Source organism: Eleutherodactylus coqui, chromosome 3, assembly GCF_035609145.1.
Source record: "Eleutherodactylus coqui strain aEleCoq1 chromosome 3, aEleCoq1.hap1, whole genome shotgun sequence".
NCBI lineage: Eukaryota > Metazoa > Chordata > Amphibia > Anura > Eleutherodactylidae > Eleutherodactylus > Eleutherodactylus coqui.
The window spans coordinates 131680824-131700797 of record NC_089839.1 but is presented as its reverse complement, the minus strand read 5'-3'; positions in this window follow the sequence as shown (position 1 = coordinate 131700797).

Below are 19974 nucleotides of genomic sequence, written 5' to 3'. Positions count from 1 at the left end.
AATATTCATCCTCCTCCTGCTCCTCCTCCTGAAACCTGACGTAATCACGCCGAACGTGCAATTTTTTTTAGGCCCACAAGGCTCAGTCATATAATTTTTCTAAACAATTCTTATACGTTTCAATGCTCATTAAAACATTGAAACTTTCACCTCAACCAATTTTTATTTTAACTGGGCTGCCTCCAGGCCTAGTTACCAATTAAGCCACATATACCAAAGCGATTAATGGGTTTCACCTGCCCTCTTGGTTGGGCATGTGCAATTTTTCTCAGGTACATTAGTACTGTTGGTACACCACTTTTTGTGGGCCCTCGCCTACAGTGTAATCCAATTAATTTTTTGCCCACCTGCATTACAGCTGACGTAACATCAGCTGTGATGGGCAATGCAATGGGATATTTTTATGTACCGCCGGTGGCTTCCTGGCACCCACCCATGCTGTGGGTCCACAGGGAGTTGTAAATGCATCTGTGTCCACTTCTAAAGAACCCCAGTCTGACTGGGGCATGCAGTGTGGGCCGAAGCCCACCTGCATTAAACATGACATTACTACCTCAGCTGTGATGGGCAATGCAATGGGATATTTTTATGTACCGCCGGTGGCTTCCTGGCACCCAGCCATGCTGTGGGTCCACAGGGAGTTGTAAATGCATCTGTGTCCACTTCTAAAGAACCCCAGTCTGACTGGGGCATGCAGTGTGGGCCGAAGCCCACCTGCATTAAACATGACATTACTACCTCAGCTGTGATGGGCAATGCAATGGGATATTTTTATGTACCGCCGGTGGGTTCCAGGGAGCCACCCATGCTGTGGGTCCACAGGGAGTTGTAAATGCATCTGTGTCCACTTCTAAAGAACCCCAGTCTGACTGGGGCATGCAGTGTGGGCCGAAGCCCACCTGCATTAAACATGACATTACTACCTCAGCTGTGATGGGCAATGCAATGGGATATTCTTATGTACCGCCGGTGGGTTCCAGGGAGCCACCCATGCTGTGGGTCCACAGGGAGTTGTAAATGCATCTGTGTCCACTTCTAAAGAACCCCAGTCTGACTGGGGCATGCAGTGTGGGCCGAAGCCCACCTGCATTTTATCTGACGTTAGCTCTGCTGCCCAGGGCACTGCAATGGGATACATTTATGTACAGCCGGTGGGTTCCAGGGAGCCACCCATGCTGTGGGTGCACACGGAATTCCCATTGCGGAGTTGTATCTGCCTGTGACTATTTATAAAAAACCGCGGTCTGACTGGGGCATGCAGACACCTTGACAGAATGAATAGTGTGTGGCACATAGGTTCCCCATTGCTATGCCCACGTGTGCAGCTCCAGATGGAGGTGGCACAGGATTGGATTTCTCATTGCTTCTGTACAGCATTGTGGGATATCGCCCCGCCCCTTTTAAAGAGGGTCGCTGCCTAGCCGTGCCAACCCTCTGCAGTGTGTGCCTGCTTTACCTGTGGCAGACGCACTTATAAATAGACATGAGGGTGGCGTGGCATGAGGGCAGCTGAAGGCTGGGCAGGGAAAGTTTGGTGTGCGCTGTGGACACTGGGTCGTGGGGGGGGGGGGGATTTGGCAGCATGTAACCCCGGAGAAGTGGCAGCGGAGTGTCATGCAGGCAGTGATTGTGCTTTGTTGGAGGTAGTGTGGTGCTTAGTTAAGGTATGCATTGCTAATAAGGGTTTTTCAGAAGTAAAAATTGTTGGGGGGGGCCACTCTTGCCGCTATTGTGGCTTAATAGTGGGACCTGGGAACTTGAGATGCAGCCCAACATGTAGCCCCTCGCCTGCCCTATCCGTTGCTGTGTCGTTCCCATTACTTTCTTGAATTGCCCAGATTTTCACAAATGGAAACCTTAGCGAGCATCGGCGATATACAAAAATGCTCAAGTCGCCCATTGACTTCAATGGGGTTCGTTACTCGAAACGAACCCTCGAGCATCGCGAAAATTTCGTCTCGAATACGAGCACCCGAGCATTTTGGTGCTCGCTCATCTCTAATGAAGAGCAAATCACAATGAGGCAATTATTATGAGGGACTAGAACTATCTGGATATAAACTGGGAAGCCGAAACCTGCAGATCTTATATAGGTAACAAGTTTCTGTCAATAACTTGAGGCAGCCAAGCAGCTCCAAACCATGAAGCTCCCTCCATCATGCTTCATAGTCAGGATGAGGATTTGCCGGCTCCATTGCCGGTCATGTGTTCTTTCCTCCAGCGCTTCAGAGAGACGGCCGTCTGCAGGTACGTCCGTCTTCTCACTGACAGTCAGACGGGCGCATCGGCGCCGGTGTACGGGTGCCGATGCGCCCGTGTGACTAAGGCCTAACAGTGTAGACAATTAAAATTTTTTATTGATATCAGTAATTTAAAACCACAGGGCACCTAGGAGAGATCTTGTGGCCCTCACTATATTTAAGAGTGGAACAAAAGACCCGACACACAAACACACAATTAGAACTCGGACACAAACAACAAATAGTATCATAGTATTTTAGGGCTTATTAGGGCTAGGGTTGTTCCTGATGAACTACTAAATAGTGTAGGGAAACGCGTTGAACTGAACCCTAAAATACTATATACAATTTAGTACATTAAAGATTTAGAAGTAAGCCCAAGTGGAAAACTCACCTTTTGAATTAGAAACTATCAAAGTCCTGATATGCATATTCATCCAAATCCAACTCACAGTGCAGAGTATGCATAAACCTGCAATGTGATATTCCTATAACATCAGTATTACCTAGCCACCAGAGGGGTTAGTGTACCCTAGGTGAAATTTATTTGTTGTTTGTGTCTGAGTTCTAATTGTGTGTTTGTGTCGCGTCTTTTGTTCCCCTCTCAAATATAGTGAGAGTCACAAGATCTCTCCTAGGTGCCCTGTGGTTTTAAATTACTGATATCAATAAAGAATAACATTTTAATTGTCTACACTGTGAAATGGCTTAATGTTAACACGTAGATTTTTCTGCCTCAGTGAAATAACCTTTGCCAATTAGTTCTTCCAGATCTCAATAATACAGAGGTTCGGAGGGGCATGGCCCAACCAGGGACCAAGATGTAGGCTTAAGAGAGAGCTCCTCTGGCAAACTGCTCACCAAGCGACCTCACAGCAAGCAGACTGGCAAACAACAATGCCACCAAAGAAGAGGCTCTCTAAGGCTCCTTCACGCAAGCTGGGGGAGTTTTTTCCAGTGCTGGAGAAATCTGCCATGATCGCGCCGGTCAGAGCGGGGGTGAGTGCCACTGCAGAGGAAGAGGAAAAGGATGAAGGATCAGTGTGCTCCCTGCCAGTATTGCAAGTGCTGGCGGGAGAAGACTCTTTATTACTGTGTTGAAGGGAGAGGAGGAGAATCAGGGGGAGTGGAGGAGAAGAAACGAGATTGCGGATCCCCAAGATGGTGTCAGCATCATCCAGGCATGTGAGGAAAACTCCACCCTCCTCACCCGCCCCTTTATCCGCCCCTAAATCCCATGGAGTAGCATTAACAGAGAGCTCCCTACCAGCCCAGCAGTTGACAAGAATGGGGGAGATGGAGGGAGAGAAATCTCCTTTGATGTGTCGGGGCGGAGGAGAAGAGAGCCGCGGGAGTGAGGGGGAGAGAGAAGACCAAAAATTCAAAAATGGCACCAGCTGCATCCCAGCTTGCGATGATAGCTTTTGACCACCTCACTCGCTCCTTCACACGTCCCTTTAAACGTCCCTAAACCTCACAGTACAAAGCTAATAGTGTCTGCAGAAGGGGAGACTGACAGTTAAAACAGCCCATCCAGCTTACGCAGTTCACACGGCTCAAATAATTCACCAACTATGGCTCACAAGGAACTGACTATACAAACCAACCCTGACCCTGCAGCCCCCATTGCTAAAGATCAAATTAGCCAACTTCATACCACTAACCAACTAGCCACTGAAAATTTTATTAAAGAAATAGTTGTGGTTCTGAGGGACTCAATAAAAGAGGAAATGAGAAACCTCTCCTGCTCTGTCAATACCTCTATCCAAGACCTAGTCAACAGAGTAGACCACACAGAGGCGAAAGTGAGCGAAATAGTAAAATCGCACAACGAATTCATTAATGCTCACTATACCTTGGAGGAGGAAGTGCAGCATCTGAAAACAAAGCTTGTGGATATAAAAGGCCGCAGCAGAAGAAACAGTAATAAAATCAGGGCATTCCAGAGTCAGTCACCACCCAAGAGCTCCAAGACTACCTGAAAAATATGATAACAAAAATCCTGCCTGACACATCTCCCAGTGAGCTGATCATAGATAGAGCCCACAGATTACTAAAATTCAGCTTCCTGCCAGAGAAAATTCCCGATGACACAATAGCCCAGATTCATTTTTAGCACCACAAAGATGCGCTAATGTCAGCAACAAGGAAGCTGGACTGCCTACCTTGAGCAGAAGGATATTACAGGATATAGACATTAGGTGATCAGCGAGTTTGTAGCTCCGGGTCTTACAGTCAGGTAGGAACTATCAAATGTTGATCCAGGGATTATTCTGATTGCCATTATGGAGTTGGGAAGGAATTTTCCCCCAAATGGGCTAATTGGTTTCTGCCTCTTGCGGTTTTTGCCTTCCTCTGGATCAACTAGGGGGTGTTAATAGGCTGAACTAGATGGACATTGTCTTCATTCAGCCTAACATACTATGTTACCAAGCCCCTTCTCCAACATACAAATCTACACAGATCTATCCCAAGCCATGACCCAGATGCAACAAGCATTCTCCACAGTAACCCATTCACTCAGACAAGCAGGTGTTAGATACAAACTAAACTGCTTGTCAACAAAGTAGGCAAATTTAATGCCTTCAACATGGCAAGCTATGGAGAAGAACGCCTCAAATCCTGGAGAATCCCTCTGCTAACACCAACCAGAATCCCAAGACCCAGCAAGCCTTCGAGACAAGATCAAAAATGGTACCAAAAGACTGCTACTCACTGATTACATGACCCACTTGACAAATGAGTGAGTGTTTGCCATCACTGTAGAACTTTCCACCCTGCACCCTGCGCGCCCACTATGGGGGCATCTGGATTTCTTCCCAGGTTGCCCTGGTGGGATGCGTGCTGGACTTCTGGCCAAAGGTTAAATTTACAATTCTTGATGTTAACGTATATCTTTTCGCAAATGTTAATAACATAGTGCTCTCACCACCAACAAACCAGATTCTCCTAACCATCAACAAAACACCATCAGTCCACAATGTGGTTAATATACTGTTGTTCAATGTGAATGGTCTTAATTCCCCCTTCAGAAGGAGGTACGCGTGGAGGGAGTCGTTGAAGTCCAGGGCCGATATTCTGTGTTTTCAGGAAACACACTTCATAGCCTCCAAAATGTCACATGCAAAATGACCACTAACATTCCTTGCCAACACTAGCAAAAAGCAAGCAGTAGTTATGATAGCCATTAAAGATTCCCTAAATTTCTCAGTTATTGACCAATTCCTAGATACCAAAGGCTGCTTTATAATTCTACTATGCATCATTGATTCCTTCAGTGTGACACTGGTGTACATATGTGTACTGAATTCTAATCAAATCAAATTTCTAAAGAAGGTGATGAAAAAGGTGCAGAGACTGTCAAGAGGCAATATAATTTTATGCAGAGATTTCAATGTAACACCCGATAAAGACCTAGAAACAACGAGAAGTAGTAATGGGTGTAGCCCTAAACTGAGTAAATGACTTCAAACTGAGGTGCTGTATGATACATTTTGTTGCAAGGTAACGATGGCACTGATTGGTTCTGGAACGCTGCTCAGCCAACCAATACAGCACTCAATGAACTAATGTGATGGCTATGATTGTTTCATCAAGCGCTGCATTGATCGCATTGTGGAGGTGGGATTTATGAATTGGCCAATCAATGCCACGGCTCAGCCAATTCATAAATTCCGTCTCCACAATGCGATGGCTGTGATTGGTTTTTTGACCGTTGCTCAGCCAATCAATGCAGCACTCGATAAACCAATTTTCTGTGGGCGGCCGAGGACTGCAAGAAGCGCGCCAAAGCCCCGGAGAGCACTAGGAGGTACCTGGACCAAGCCAACTAGGTAAGTATAATAAGACTTCCTCCAAAAATAAGACCTAGCACCCCTTCTAAGGCAAACGTTTATATAGGACAAGGTCTTATTTTCAGGGGAACACGGTAACTTATTATTAAAAATCCCTCAATACAACAAAATAATTGCGGAAGAACTAGAAAATTACTTTAAATGGAATACCATGAGGGGGACTAAACCAATGTCCATGTGGTTAGCACACAAGGCCTATTTATATTTTGGAGCTATCAACTTTAAATAAAGATAAGCTCTTGAATAAAAACATCCTCCCCCCTTTTAAAAAAATCAAAACTCTTTTATTTATCCATCGACGTAGCTGTCTTAGGTCTTGTTTTTTGCAGGACGAGTTGTATTTTTCAATGGTACTATTTAATGTACCATATAATGCACTGAAAAACTTTTTAAAAATTCTAAGTAGCGTAAAAAAGAAAAAAAAAGCAAATTTCAGCCATTTTTGGGTGCGTCTTATTGGTACGGCATACGCACTGCAACAAAAATGACTTGATAACTTTATTCTATGGGTCAGTATGATTACTACCATACCAAATCTATATAGTATTTTTTTTTGCTGTACTACTCTTATTTTTTTTCAAATATATTTAATTTTTTTAACTAAGCCCTAACTGCATTCCAAAGGGAATACTTACCTAAAAGGCTCTGGTATGGTTCCTTACGCTGCTCTCTGGAGCTCCGATGCGCATCCTGCATTCCTCATTTGCCCACAGAAGATCACTTCCTAGCTGCGTGATTCATAAATCCTGCCTCCAGGAAGCGATGGCTCTGATTGGTTCATCCAGCGCTGCTCAGCCAATCAATGCAGCGCTCGATGAACCAATGCTAAATACATATGCAAATCTGCAGCAGAAATATGTGGATTTATGCTGTGGTGTTAGAGGCGGAATTTACGCAAAAATATTTGTGTCAACTTGTGTCATGAAAACACATCTGAAATGGTGCCAGGAAAAATGTCCAAATAAAAGGGAGACTCTGAAATTCACAAGGTGCTCCTTCATTTCTGAGGCGTGTGTTTTAGTTATGCTGCACACTAAAGACAAATGTGAGATATTTCTTAACATTGAGATTTGTCTCCGGCTGTGATGCAGAAAAAACCTAGTTTAAAATTGAAAATCTGCAAAAATAATTGAAATTTTTACATTTCCCCTCCACTTTGCTTTAATTCCGGTGAAACACATAAAGAGTTAACAAACTTCCTGAAAGTGTCTTTCTAAAAAAAAGGAGGCTCTTTAAACCCACTTCAAACTGAGTTTGGGAATGTTTTTTTTCAAATTAGAAAATTTGCTGCTATACTTATGTAACGTATGGAAAAAAGAAAAGTTTAAAAAGGATGCCGACATAACATTGACTTATGCTAAATGCTATTAACTATTTGTTTGTAAGTATCGGTATTACTAACAGAATGTATCAAATTCTAAAAATGCTAATTTTTCCAAATTTTCCCTAAATTTGGGATTTTTTCTAGATAAACTTAAAAACAAAACAACCCTTAAGGACCAGGCTGTTTTGTACCTTAAGGACCAGACACTTTTTAGGGATTTTACCCATGTGGCGGTTTTACTGCTCCATTTTGATTCCTTTAGCTACCAAAATTATTTTTGCTGCGTTTTTTTTTCCGTGACATATAGGACTATTTTTTAAATATCTTTTTCACTGACTTTTTTTTTCCGTTTTTTAGTGTTATTGGGGGTAAAATGCTAAAAAAATGATTTTTTTAACATTTATAGTTTTTAAAAAAATTATTTTTTTATTTACACTAAAATAAAGTATGGAAATGGGTTCCTCTATTTATTTCGGACGTTTTGATATATAGTATGTATGGTTTTGGTTTACAGGGCACATATGGCGACGGTTTTTGTTGGCGTCTGCTTTGTGTTATTCTCTTTCTTATGTATATATTGTTGTTTTATTCTGTTATTTTGTCTTACTGATGTATGTAATTGTGTTTTTTACTATATATGTCCCCCATGACGTCATATAAGACCTCTGGGGGACATTCACTATTTTTTTTTTAAACTTTATATGAGACTTTCCCACTGTAGCTGGGCATCCATAGGAGCCCTAGTTAGAGGGGAAAGCAACCCCTGTGGTGAAATTAGTCACCTGCAGAGCTGCCAGGGTCTAGTCTGACCCTCCAGCTCTGCATAGCAGGGAATCCCGGGAGGTCACATGACCCCCGGAGGCTCCCGTACCGAAAGTAAATGTTACTTTCAGTTTCCCCAGACAGTGCTCATTGAGCACTGTGTATCGGGGAAGCAGAAGGCAGGAAGGGTTAAAAACCCCTCCTGCCTTCTGCTCCAGGTTATCAGCTGTCACTAACAGCTGATAACATGTTCCTGACTGATTGCAGAGTCAGGAGGCTTAGAGCACCGCCGTATTTTTACTATCGGCGGTCCTCTAAGCCCAGGACCAGCCGCCGTATATATACAGTGGCTGGTCCTTAATGGCTTAAAATATACAGACCAAAATTTACCAAGGATATAAAATAAAATGAGTCACTCGAATAAGCAAGAGCATTCCAAAATTATTACCACATAAGGTGAAACATGTCAGATTTGAAAAATTGGGCTTGAGCAGCAGATCTTATAAAAGGAATATTAAATTAAAAAAAAAAAACCACGTTCACTGCTTAATGAAAAGCAACACAACTACTGCTGTAGTTTCCTTCTTCACTAAAACCATGGCAACAGTCTGTTTTGATTACTTGTCTTTTCCACTGTGACCACTAGCTTACCACTAGATTTCTTAGAATGATGGGCAAGCGGCTTTTCTGGATAACGCTCATTAGGGTGGCCCATATAGATATGCCAAAACATTAAATGGCAGCTATACAGCAAGACCCCTTCCCAACTTGTTACATCTGCTAATAGCAATGTTAGGGTGAAGTTTTAGCTTTAAATTCCAACTGCAAGATGCTGCTCAAAACTGATGTATATTACGAGAAATGGCGTTTATGAGCAAGATTTCCAATTACACATGCTACAGCATTAAAATTACCATTTTGTTTTTGCAAAACAACCACTATAGTTTAAAACATTAAGTATTGACTAGAGATGAGCGAACGCGTTCGTCCGAGCTTGATATTCGTGCAAATATTAGGGTGTTCGGGATGTTCGTTATTCGTAACGAACACCATGCGGTGTTCTGGTTACTTTCACTTCCTTCCCTGAGACGTTAGCGCGCTTTTCTGGCCAATTGAAAGACAGGGAAGGCATTACAACTTCCCCCTGCAACGTTTAAGCCCTATACCACCCCCCTGCTGTGAGTGGCTGGCGAGATCAGGTGTTCGCCTAATATAAAAGTCGGCCCCTCCCGCGGCTCGCCTCAGATGCCTGGTGAGTTAGATGAGGGACAGTGCTGTTTATACCGGAGCTGCTGTAGGGAAAGAATTGGTAGTTAGTGTAGGCTTCAAGACCCCCCAAAGGTCCTTATTAGGGCCACTGATAGCTGTGTGTTGGCTGCTGTTAGCAGTGGCATTTTTTTTTTCTCAAAATCGGCTCTGCAGAGCGTTGCACCTGGCATTAGGGACAGAAGTGCTGCATAGGCAGGGAGAGGGTTAGGAGTGAGTGTAGCCTTCAAGAACCTCAACGGTCCTTTCTAGGGCCATATTTATCCGTGTGCAGTACTGTCCAGGCTGCTGTTAGCTGTGCTGCATTTTTTTTGGGCTTCTCAAAATCGCCTCTGCAGAGCATTCCACCCTCCATTGATACTGCAGGGAAAGAATTGTATAGGCAGGGCCACAACACAGTTATTATTCATAGAATATACGCAGTGCTGCCTTTTGGTGGAAAAACAAGTGAAAACAAATCTATTTGTCCAGCCTCTGTCCGTCCTTACGGGCGGTGGACACGTGTGAGCTGCGTGAAAAACATTGCTAAATCATACGCACCCAGCTACGCTTTACTGCTGGCTTCGCCATTTGCTTTCCTTAATTGGGAAAAAAAATACCTGCTCTGCCAGAGTTATAATAACTCTGCTACCCTCACGTTCTGTGACACATTAGCAGGGACACAGCACAGTTATTAAACTTCTCATGTTCATTGAATATACGCAGTGCTGCCTTTCGGTGGAAAAACAAGTGGAAACAAATCTATTTGTCCAGCCTCTGTCCGTCCTTACGGGCGGTGGACACGTGTGAGCTGCGTGAAAAACATTGCTAAATCATACGCACCCAGCTACGCTTTACTGCTGGCTTCGCCATTTGCTTTCCTTAATTGGGAAAAAAAATACCTGCTCTGCCAGAGTTATAATAACTCTGCTACCCTCACGTTCTGTGACACATTAGCAGGGACACAGCACAGTTATTAAACTTCTCATGTTCATTGAATATACGCAGTGCTGCCTTTTGGTGGAAAAACAAGTGAAAACAAATCTATTTGTCCAGCCTCTGTCCGTCCTTACGGGCGGTGGACACGTGTGAGCTGCGTGAAAAACATTGCTAAATCATACGCACCCAGCTACGCTTTACTGCTGGCTTCGCCATTTGCTTTCCTTAATTGGGAAAAAAAATACCTGCTCTGCCAGAGTTATAATAACTCTGCTACCCTCACGTTCTGTGACACATTAGCAGGGACACAGCACAGTTATTAAACTTCTCATGTTCATTGAATATACGCAGTGCTGCCTTTTGGTGGAAAAACAAGTGGAAACAAATCTATTTGTCCAGCCTCTGTCCGTCCTTACGGGCGGTGGACACGTGTGAGCTGCGTGAAAAACATTGCTAAATCATACGCACCCAGCTACGCTTTACTGCTGGCTTCGCCATTTGCTTTCCTTAATTGGGAAAAAAAATTCCTGCTCTGCCAGAGTTATAATAACTCTGCTACCCTCACGTTCTGTGACACATTAGCAGGGACACAGCACAGTTATTAAACTTCTCATGTTCATTGAATATACGCAGTGCTGCCTTTTGGTGGAAAAACAAGTGGAAACAAATCTATTTGTCCAGCCTCTGTCCGTCCTTACGGGCGGTGGACACGTGTGAGCTGCGTGAAAAACATTGCTAAATCATACGCACCCAGCTACGCTTTACTGCTGGCTTCGCCATTTGCTTTCCTTAATTGGGAAAAAAAATACCTGCTCTGCCAGAGTTATAATAACTCTGCTACCCTCACGTTCTGTGACACATTAGCAGGGACACAGCACAGTTATTAAACTTCTCATGTTCATTGAATATATGCAGTGCTGCCTTTTGGTGGAAAAACAAGTGGAAACAAATCTATTTGTCCAGCCTCTGTCCGTCCTTACGGGCGGTGGACACGTGTGAGCTGCGTGAAAAACATTGCTAAATCATACGCACCCAGCTACGCTTTACTGCTGGCTTCGCCATTTGCTTTCCTTAATTGGGAAAAAAAATACCTGCTCTGCCAGAGTTATAATAACTCTGCTACCCTCACGTTCTGTGACACATTAGCAGGGACACAGCACAGTTATTAAACTTAGATTATTCATTCACTAGAGGCAGTGGGGCCTTTCGTTTTCCAAAAAGGGAAAAAATTATATTTGGCCTGCAGTCTTGCGCCAATTTATTTCCTGCCTGTGAAATCAAATCACTGGTAATACAGCATGCTGAGGGGTAGGGGTAGGCCTAGAGGACGTGGACGCGGCCGAGGACGCGGAGGGCCAAGTCAGGGTGTGGGCACAGGCCGAGCTCCTGATCCCGGTGTGTCGCAGCCGACTGCTGCGCGATTAGGAGAGAGGCACGTTTCTGGCGTCCCCACATTCATCGCCCAATTAATGGGTCCACGCGGGAGACGGTTATTAGAAAATGAGCAGTGTGAGCAGGTCCTGTCCTGGATGGCAGAAAGTGCTTCGAGCAACCTATCGTCAACACGCAGTTCTGCGCCGTCCACTGCTGCAAATCCGAATCCTCTGTCTGCTGCTCCTCCTTCCTCCCAGCCTCCTCACTCCACTACAATGACACCTGCTCAGGAGCGGGAACACTCCCAGGAACTGTTCTCGGGCCCCTGCTTAGATTGGGCAGCAGCGGTTCCTCTCCCACCAGAGGAGTTTATCGTCACTGATGCCCAACCATTCGAAAGTTCCCGGGGTCCGAGGGAAGAGGCTGGGGACTTCCGCCAACTGTCTCAACAACTTTCTGTGGGTGAGGAGGACGATGACGATCAGACACAGTTGTCTTGCAGTGAGGTAGTAGTAAGGGCAGTAAGTCCAAGGGAGCAGCGCACAGAGGATTCGGAGGAAGAGCAGCAGGACGATGAGGTGACTGACCCCACCTGGTGTGCAACGCTTACTCAGGAGGACAGGTCTTCAGAGGGGGAGTCAAGGGCATCAGCAGGGCAGGTTGCAAGAGGCAGTGCGGTGGCCAGGGCCAGGGGTAGAGGCAGGGCCAGACCGAATAATCCACCAAGTGTTTCCCAAAGCGCCCCCTCGCGCCATGCCACCCTGCAGAGGCCGAGGTGCTCTAAGGTCTGGCAGTTTTTCACAGAGACGCCTGACGACCGACGAACAGTGGTGTGCAACCTTTGTTGCGCAAAGCTCAGCCGGGGAGCCAACACCAACAGCCTCACCACCACCACCATGCGCAGACATATGATGGCCAAGCACCCCACAAGGTGGGACGAAGGCCGTTCACCGCCTCCGGTTTGCACCCCTGCCTCTCCCCCTGTGCCCCAACCTGCCACTGAGATGCAACCCCCCTCTCAGGACACAGGCACTACCGCCTCATGGCCTGCACCCACACCCTCATCTCCGCTGTCCTCGGCCCCATCCAGCAGTGTAGTTCAGCGCACCGTTCAGCCGTCGCTTGCGCAAGTGTTCGAGCGCAAGCGCAAGTACGCCGCCACGCACCCGCACGCTCAAACGTTAACCGTCCGCATAGCAAAATTCATCAGCCTTGAGATGCTGCCGTATAGGGTTGTGGAAACTGAGTCCTTCAAAAGTATCATGGAGGCGGCGGCCCCGCGCTACTCAGTTCCCAGTCGCCACTACTTTTCCCGATGTGCCGTCCCAGCCCTGTACGACCACGTCTCCCGCAACATTGTGCGCGCCCTCACCAACGCGGTTACTGCCACGGTCCACTTAACTACGGACACGTGGACAAGCACAGGCGGGCAGGGCCACTACATCTCCCTGACGGCACATTGGGTGAATTTAGTGGAGGCTGGGACAGAGTCAGAGCCTGGGACCGCTCACGTCCTACCCACCCCCAGAATTGCGGGCCCCAGCTCGGTGCTGGTATCTGCGGAGGTGTATGCTTCCTCCACTAAAGCACCCTCCTCCTCCTCCTCCTCCTCTGTCTCGCAATCAAGATGTGTTAGCAGCAGCATGTCGCCAGCAGTCGGTGTCGCGCGGTGTGGCAGCACAGCGGTGGGCAAGCGTCAGCAGGCCGTGCTGAAACTACTCAGCTTAGGCGATAAGAGGCACACGGCCCACGAACTGCTGCAGGGTCTGACAGAGCAGACCGACCGCTGGCTTGCGCCGCTGAGCCTCCAACCGGGCATGGTCGTGTGTGACAACGGGCGTAACCTGGTGGCGGCTCTGCAGCTTAGCAGCCTCACGCACGTGCCATGCCTGGCCCACGTCTTTAATTTGGTGGTTCAGCGCTTTCTGAAAAGCTACCCACGCTTGTCAGACCTGCTCGTAAAGGCGCGCCGGCTCTGCGCACATTTCCGCAAGTCCCACACGGACGCTGCCACCCTGCGCACCCTGCAACATCACTTTAAGCTGCCAGTGCACCGACTGCTGTGCGACGTGCCCACACGGTGGAACTCTACGCTCCACATGTTGGCCAGGCTCTATGAACAACGTAGAGCTATAGTCGAATACCAACTCCAACATGGGCGGCGCAGTGGGAGTCAGCCTCCTCAATTCCTTTCAGAAGAGTGGGCCTGGTTGGCAGACATCTGCCATGTCCTTGGTAATTTTGAGGAGTCTACCCAGGTGGTGAGCGGCGATGCTACAATCATTAGCGTCACCATTCCTCTGCTATGCATCTTGAGAAATTCCCTGCAAACCATAAAGGCAGCTGCTTTGCGCTCGGAAACGGGGGCGGGGGAAGACAGTATGCCGCTGGATAGTCAGGGCACCCTCCTGTCTATTTCTCAGCGCGTACAGGAGGAGGAGGAGGAGCATGAGGAGGATGAGGAGGAGGGGGAAGAGACAGCTTGGGCCGCTGCTGACGGTACACCGGCTGATTGCCTGTCATCCTTTCAGCGTGTATGGCCTGAGGAGGAGGAGGAGGAGGAGGAGGAGGATCCTGAAAGTGATCTTCCTAGTGAAGACAGCCATGTGTTGCGTACAGGTACCCTGGCACACATGGCTGACTTCATGTTAGGATGCCTTTCTCGTGACCCTCGCGTTGCACGCATTCTGGCCACTACGGATTACTGGGTGTACACACTGCTCGATCCACGGTATAAGGAGAACCTGCCCACTCTGATTCCCGAAGAGGAAAGGGGTTCGAGAGTGTTGCTATACCACAGGACCCTTGCGGACAAGCTGATGGTAAAATTCCCAGCCGACAGCGCTAGTGGCAGAAGGCGCAGTACCGAGGGCAAGGTAGCAGGGGATGTGCGTAGATCGAGCAGCATGTACATCCCAGGCAGTGCAACAGTCTTTAAGGGCCTGGCCAGCTTTATGGCTCCCCACCAAGACTGTGTCACCGCTCCCCAGTCACGGCTGAGTCGGCGGGAGCACTGTAAAAGGATGGTGAGGGAGTACGTAGCGGATCGCACGACCATCCTTGGTGACGCCTCTGCCCCCTACAACTACTGGGTGTCGAGGCTGGACATGTGGCCTGAACTAGCGCTGTATGCCCTGGAGGTGCTTGCTTGTCCTGCGGCTAGCGTGTTGTCGGAGAGGGTGTTTAGTGCGGCTGGGGGAATCATCACAGATAAGCGTAGCCGCTTGTCAACCGACAGTGCCGACAGGCTAACACTCATCAAGATGAACAAAGGCTGGATTTCCCCAGACTTCTGTTCTCCACCAGCAGACAGCAGCGATACGTAAGCAATACGTAGGCTGCACCCGCGGATGGAAGCTACGTTCTCTCTCACCATCCAAAACGGGGACATTTCTGCTTCATCAATCTGTGTCTAATATTCCTCCTCCTCCTGCTCCTCCTCCTGAAACCTCACGAAATCACGCTGAACGGGAAATTTTTCTTAGGGCCACAAGGCTCACTCAAATAATTTTTCAGAACAATTTTTATAAGTTTCAATGCGCTTAAAAGCATTGGAACTTTAACTTGAACCAATTTTTCGTTACACTGGGCTGCCTCCAGGCCTAGTTACCACTTAAGCCACATTAACCAAAGCGATTAATGGGTTTCACCTGCCCTCTTGGCTGGCCATGGCCAATTTTTGGGATGTACATTAGTACTGTTGATACAGCAATTTTTGTGGGCCCTCGCCTACAGTGTAATCAAATTAATTTTTAGCCCACCTGCATTACAGCTGACGTTACCTCAGCTGTGTTGGGCAATGCAATGGGATATTTTTATGTACCGCCGGTGGGTTCCAGGGAGCCACCCATGCTGTAGGTGAACACTGAGTTTTTAATACATCTGTACACTTCTAAAGAACCCGTCTGACTGGGGCATGCAGTGTGGGCCGAAGCCCACCTGTATTACGCACGACATTACTACCTCAGCTGTGTTGGGCAATGCAATGGGATATTTCTATGTACCGCCGGTGGCTTCCTGGCACCCACCCAGGCAGTGGGTCCACAGGGAGTTTAACCTACATGTGTCCACTTGTAAAGAACCCCAGTCTGACTGGGGCATGCAGTGTGGGCCGAAGCCCACCTGCATTAAGCACGACATTACTACCTCAGCTGTGTTGGGCAATGCAATGGGATATTTTTGTGTACCGCCGGTGGGTTCCAGGGAGCCACCCATGCTGTAGGTGCACACTGAGTTTTTAATACATCTGTACACTTCTAAAGAACCCGTCTGACTGGGGCATGCAGTGTGGGCCGAAGCCCACCTGTATTACGCACGACATTACTACCTCAGCTGTGTTGGGCAATGCAATGGGATATTTCTATGTACCGCCGGTGGCTTCCTGGCACCCACCCAGGCAGTGGGTCCACAGGGAGTTTAACCTACATGTGTCCACTTGTAAAGAACCCCAGTCTGACTGGGGCATGCAGTGTGGGCCGAAGCCCACCTGCATTAAGCACGACATTACTACCTCAGCTGTGTTGGGCAATGCAATGGGATATTTTTGTGTACCGCCGGTGGGTTCCAGGGAGCCACCCATGCTGTAGGTGCACACTGAGTTTTTAATACATCTGTACACTTCTAAAGAACCCGTCTGACTGGGGCATGCAGTGTGGGCCGAAGCCCACCTGTATTACGCACGACATTACTACCTCAGCTGTGTTGGGCAATGCAATGGGATATTTCTATGTACCGCCGGTGGCTTCCTGGCACCCACCCATGCTGTAGGTGCACACGGAGTTTTTACTACATCTGTACACTTATAAAGAACCCCAGTCAGACTGGGGCATGCAGTGTGGGCCGAAGCCCACCTGCATTAAGCACGACATTACTACCTCAGCTGTGTTGGGCAATGCAATGGGATATTTCTGTGTACCGCCGGTGGGTTCCAGGGAGCCACCCATGCTGTGGGTCGACAGGGACTTCACAATAGGGAGTTGTACCTGCCTGTGTCTTTGAATTAAAAAGCCCGGTCTGACTGGGGCATGCAGACACCTTGACAGAATGAATAGTGTGTGGCACATAGGTTCCCCATTGCTATGCCCACGTGTGCAGCTCCTGATGGCGGTGGCACAGGATTCTATTTCTCATTGCTTCTGTACAGCATTGTGGGCTATCGCTCCGCCACTTTTAAAGAGGGTCGCTGCCTAGCCATGCCAACCTCTGCAGTGTGTGCCTGCGGTCCCTCGTCATGGCAGACGCAATTCTAAATAGACATGAGCGTGGTGTGGCATGAGGGCAGCTGAAGGCTGCCCAGGGACACTTTGGTGTGCGCTGTGGGGGGGGGAGGGGGGGGCGGTTGGGCAGCATGTAACCCAGGAGAAGTGTCAGTGGAGTGTCATGCAGGCAGTGATTGTGCTTTGTTGGAGGTAGTGTGGTGCTTAGCAAAGGTATGCCATGCTAATGAGGGCTTTTCAGAAGTAAAAGTTGTTGGGAGGGGGGGGGGCCCACTCTTGCCGGTATTGTGGCTTAATAGTGGGACCTGTGAACTTGAGATGCAGCCCAACACGTAGCCCCTCGCCTGCCCTATCCGTCACTGTGTCATTCCCATCACTTTCCTGAATTGCCCAGATTTTCACACATGAAAACCTTAGCGAGCATCGGCGAAATACAAAAATGTTCTGGTCGCCCATTGACTTCAATGGGGTTCGTTGTTCGAAACGAACCCTCGAGCATCACGGGAAGTTCGTTCCGAATAACGAACACCCGAACATTTTGGTGTTCGCTCATCTCTAGTATTGACAATGGCATTTGTCATGTACTAATAATATTTGTCCTGAAAATCTTCACATTTGTGCTGTTCCAACAAAAATATCTCAAGATATATGAAAATAGTCAAAATTCTGACACAAGTACTTGTCAGTCAGTGCTTAAGGACTGGACAGCAGACGTCTTGGCAATCTGTGTTGGAACAGCCTTGTGATTTGCTTCCATGACTTGAAGCAACAGTTTTGCTTCTTGTTCATCATTAGTAAAAAGGGTGTTGAATTCTTCAAAAAGCTTTACTGCTCACTCCACAGTGTGATTCACAATACGTAGCAGTTTCAGTTTTGATTGGCCATATTGATACTGTTCACTTGCAGGCCACTCTTGTGATGATGAAACAACAAAGGCATTATCAATGTTGTAGTGACAAAGAAGGTGCACCGTTCTGATAGTTGCAAAGTCTCCTAAAATTCCGTCCGGTTTCATCAGAATTGACCAATCTCCACGTACTTTTCATTTGCCAGCTTTACAGTTGATTCCCTGTACAAATCCTGTCTTTCCGGCTGCTGTCACATGATCTGAGAATAGAGCTAATCTAATTAGCTCATCTGAAAGATACCAGATGTGATTTTCTAGAACCTTTCTCGCGGCTATACTGATGTCAGGATCAATATTTTGGTAACTGCTGAGACAGCTGTAAATCACTGGCTGAAGCTTCAGTTATACAGAGAGCAGCTGCCCAATACTTGGGGTAAATCAAGGCACCAAACTGTACAAAGCTCAACTTGTGCTGCTTCTTTCTTTGTAAGACTAAATACATCTGCCTGCTTGTGAAAGAGGTATATATTCATGGCATAAATTAACTTTGCCACCCAGCGAGCATGATGTATGGGTTCTGCGGCCCTCCAGTGGATTGTATTTGTTGGGTGTCAATTCAATGAACTCCATGTAATCATCTCTGATTTGTCCTTGTGGGTGCTCTTTGCTCAGGAATGTTACGGTTGTATCTGAGAAACTGGAAGTTTCAGGTGTCGTCTGCAAAATTCTGTGTGATGATGTCATTCCAACAAGCTTTGAATTGCTTGAAGAGTGGAATATCTGGGGGTTTGAAGGTCCACCGCATATGACGAAAACATTTGACAAGATTATTTCCATTACATGGATGACAGCAGGATAACCAATAGAGTTCACAACAAAGCCTGTTTTCATATTGAAAAACATAGCTTCAACTTTCTCAGTCAGCTGCCACTCTTCCAACAATTTGTAAACAGCGTTTACTCCATTTACACCAATTCCAGAGCTCAGCTTTGGCACTCCCAACAGTTTCTCCATCCCATCTGAAACTAGAACTGGCAGCCTGTCAACAGAGCCTAAATCAAAATGTTCTGGAAAATCTTTCCATCCCAGTGAAGTAGTCATGGGCAAGTTGGTTCAAAATTATCCTTCATTGCCTTTGAAAGTTCATGCCTTGCACTTGTACTTACTCGTTGAATTATGCTACGTGAAATAGAAAGTGCATTTGTGTCATGACCAAGAGCTGCAGCAATAGGAATCATTAGTTGCACAGCTTCACGATCAGATGTTTTGTTGTGATTGAGGGCACTTGTCACATGTGTATTATACAACCGATCTCGGGAGATTTTCTTTACCTGCTGCACCTAGTCTTGCACTTCATTGGACTTACTATCTTTGATAGGCCTGCACTCAACTTCAGAATCCATTTTGTCATTGAGATCACCAATTTCACAATTGTCAGACTGGCTAAGGTCTATTGCTGTGGATACTGAAGGTTGTGAAGTATTGCACTTTCTTTCTTTCTTTCTCTTTTTGTTGTCTCCATTCCGACCTTTGTTGTTTTTTAGCCAGCTCTTTATCTTCAGGTGTCATGATCATTTGTCTGTCAGTACGCTGATCATTGAGGAATTCCTTGTCGTGTTCTATTTTGACTTTTGACATTGCGTCAGCATATACAATATCAAACAATTGATTCAACTGTTCAGCAAATTTTAACTCTCTTGTTTTCTGAGCCTCAGATTTCCTTCCTTTATTCTTCTTCAGTAGCAGCCAGGTATCATGCAATCTTTCCAACTTTTTAATTGAGAGTGTCTTCAACATTGTTTGGATACCAGCCTTCAAACAGTTAATCAGTAGCTCATCAACTGTTGTATGAGAAGCATTTCTGACTTATTTACTCTTAGATGTTCGTAGAATCTCCGAAGCACCTGTTTTATTGTTGGCAACTGTTTCAGACTTGTTAGCAGTTCCAGTTCACATATTCCTATAAGGTAGATCTCCCTACTTTGGTGTGTTCATGCCATGAATGGAATAAGTCCTGAAATAAAATAAATAAATATAACCGACAGGACATGGCATAACTGTGACATAAATGACTGCTGCAAGTGTGACTAGTGTGTTACCGAGCTTACCTTTCAAGAAAAGATATCTACCTCCCAGATCACTGCAAGTCTCCCCGTGTTCTCAAGGAACGAAA